Below are 3,320 nucleotides of genomic sequence, written 5' to 3'. Positions count from 1 at the left end.
AGTAAGAGGATAAGGATAAAGGATTATTCTTTCCACGCGATTTCGTTACTGTACATCAAAATCTGATATTGTAAAATATCTTGTGAGTTGACATTATTGCCTTAAATTTTATTTCTGTGAATTTATCTTACTTTAAATAGACCATGTACTTGAGAATTTGGGTTGAGTGTAATAAAGTGATAGTGTTTACATGATGTATGTTGGTCAATTTAATTTTAATGTTTCATAAATTAAAGTCTCAGTATTATTAACTATGGTCAGTATTTTAGGTCTACACGTTTTAAGATGAGTGGAACTATTTTCAAAGGGTTTAGATGGTCGTTTTTGGGATTTATCATATAATTAAAAATATTGATAATTTTCTCACATGGTTGTTTTTGATTTATTATATACTTAAAAATATTGATAATTTTTTCAACTATATGATGGGTTAGAAAAACAATTATTTAAATATATAAATAATTAATTTAAATGTTTATATTTAAGAAAAAATTTATTCAATTATTTTAAAGTTCAAGTTTTTACTATTTATATGTTAGTATAATTTTTTTATTAGATAAATAGACTAGCTCAAGCCTAAACCCAACTTAATTACAAAAGTAAGAAAAATCTAAACACGAAGTACAACATAGTTAGATTGAATAAGCTTATACATAGAACATTTAACTATCCATATAGACACTAGAGTGTGACAAAAAAATGTTATATATAAAGTGTTTAGTTATAAAATTTGGAAATATTTATTTAAAAAATTCACTGAACTACTATGATCACATTTTCAAATATTCACAAAATCTATAATCTAGTTAAATTCAACCATATTTACACTCCTACTAATTAAATCAAAATGATTTTATCTAAATAACATATAACCATACAAATTTAAACAATTCACATTACCATTATTTATCAAATTTCTTTCTTTGAGTGGGGGAGAGAATCCCTGCTGAAGAATCAACATACAACATATATGGCGAGAAGCGAGCAGATTTCATCATACAACATTATCGCTGAAGCAAGCAGAATTACATCATCACCAAAACACATACGTTATCACCGAAACAAATATGCTGCAGCATCGTACAGCTCCCGCAGAATCGAATGTGGCTTAGGTGCGAAAGTCAAGCTAAATTCAGCCAAGCTTGCAATTGCACCAATTAAAACAAAATTACCGCACCGAAACGAGCTATGCTCGTGAATTGATGAAAAATGCCAAAGCTCACGTTCAACTCACATAATTCCTATATTGTCCGTTGTCCAGTTGTCTCTCATTCGCACTGCCATTTTGACTCCTATCTGATTGCCTCATCTATTCAAATCCTGAGCTGGTTTTCACAATGCTGTACTCACTCTCGCCATTCCTCTATTTATATTTTCTAACCCCTCTTCTTATCTCCATCATCTTTCTGAAATTTGTTAATAATGGTTACAATTCTCGCATTAATTTTTGGCATGTGTGTTTTTATCTCCTTCTTGCTCTCTCCAAAGCTCGTATTAGTTTTGGCCATATGTGTTTTTGCCCTGTTCCTGTTATCTCCTCCTGTATAGACGATGATCAGGTAAAAATAGGTCTCAATTCATTATTTCAACATATTTCATCTCTAGAATTTTTTTTGTTTTTTTTCTCCTGTTTTTTTTTTTAACTGAAATTATATGGAGCAACTCATATATATATTCACATAACCTAACTACACGACTTCTGAGACAAAACCTCCCTATTAACGATTAGACTACATCCTCTGGGCCTTTTTTCTCCTCTTGTTAAACAAGATCTGATATGGGTGCCTTGCAGAAGATCCTACTGATTCTAAAATTGTTTTTATATGTATGTGTGTAGGGCCGGTGCTGGCCCCGAGTGACCACTATATGACGGGATGCCAGAGGTGCAGCTATTTGGAAGAAAGAGGTTGTCCATTAACTGCTGCGCCTTTTTTCTCCTCTTGTTAAACAAGATCTGATATGGGTACCTTGCAGAAGATCCTACTGCTTCTAAAATTGTTTTTATATGTATGTGTGTAGGGTACCTTGCAGAAGATCCTACTGATTCTAAAATTGTTTATATATGTATGTGTGTAGGGCCGGTGCTGGCCCCAAGGACTGACCACTATGTGACGGGATGCAAGAGGTGCTGTTATTTGGATGAAAGAGGTTGTCCCTTTAACTGCTGGCCGAAAGGAAAATGTAGCAGTAGTCGCCAATTCTGGCCGCAAATACAGAAATTCCATGCATGCAATTTGTCTGCCGGCCAGATCTGGCTATTGCATTGAAGCTGCTAGTTATTTGGCAAGTCTCAGCTATGAATGCATACAACAGACCTCCTTTAGTTACTATTTTCTGGGGAACTAACAATAAGTACAGTAAATGCCCTGGGTACTAAGATGATTTGCACCTTGAAATTTTCTTGTTATTTTTTCTTGTTTTAAATTTAAACTATTCAAGGGATTACATTTTCCATATATTTACATTCACATATTCCCACTTATCTGTATTCAAATACTATGGTTTTACTATTAAAATTATGCTCAAATTCTTTGTTTAATATGAAAAATGGCAGAAAACATTAAACACTATGTACAATCTTGCACTATCATTGCCTCATCCCTATCAAACCCAATTAGATTCTACATGCTCAGGAATTAATGGTAATTGGGTAATGCATGCACTAAAACAATGAATTAATGGTTATGGGCAACTGACTTAAATTTACTATTAACCATTGATTTAAATATAATGCTTAATTAGTAGCAAGTTGTGGTAACCAGAGTAAATCATATTTACTTTGTCTTTTCCAGCTATTTTCTTTTCTTTTGCTTTTAAGCCACCTATTTTGTTCTTTTGCTTTTAAGTCTTTCTTTAATTCACGGCTTCTGGCTATGTGATATGATCATTTCTTCAAAAATAGTTGTTGAATGCGATGGGTATCAGATTTATTATTATAATTGCATATTGGGAGAAATAAAACTAAAAAAGCCCACTTGCATATAACTCAATTCACGGCAAGCCGAAGAGACATATAGGTTTTGATAGGCAATATCAAACCGATTGAGGGATGGGTTTTCGGTCATTTTTCTCACCAATATGCCCAATACCATGAGGCCAAGTCAACCTCCGGGTGTGTCCAACCCCTCCCATCGGATCTATCAATTGTGGTTAACCTACTAGCATCTCCCCATTTGATATGGGTTTTACTTGATTCGGATTTAAACACGAACACAACAAATTATAGAGATAACCATAAACACAGATATGCAATGGAAATAATATTTTATTTCATTAATGTAAAATACTGAAATATGCTTACAAAGAGTAATGGAAATAAA

At 32.9% G+C, this 3,320-nt stretch overlaps 1 long non-coding RNA gene across 2 annotated transcripts; it reads left to right on the top strand.

The window, feature by feature from the left end:
• The first annotated feature begins 1,336 nt into the window (after window positions 1-1,336).
• Window positions 1,337-2,474, top strand: LOC149226433 (uncharacterized). 2 transcript variants are annotated; one of them, XR_016247041.1, is made up of 3 exons: window positions 1,337-1,559; window positions 1,838-1,963; window positions 2,077-2,474. It is a non-coding gene; the product is annotated as an uncharacterized LOC149226433 (long non-coding RNA). The 2 variants fall into 2 exon arrangements; XR_016247040.1 differs by having other exon boundaries at window positions 1,345-1,559; window positions 1,838-1,906.
• The last annotated feature ends 846 nt before the right edge of the window (window positions 2,475-3,320 follow it).

This window comes from Pinus tabuliformis, chromosome J (genome assembly GCF_031772625.1).
Source record: "Pinus tabuliformis cultivar Carrire ecotype Pingquan chromosome J, CPIR1, whole genome shotgun sequence".
Classification (NCBI taxonomy): Eukaryota; Viridiplantae; Streptophyta; class Pinopsida; order Pinales; family Pinaceae; genus Pinus; species Pinus tabuliformis.
This window is presented reverse-complemented; position numbering and strand designations above follow the sequence as displayed.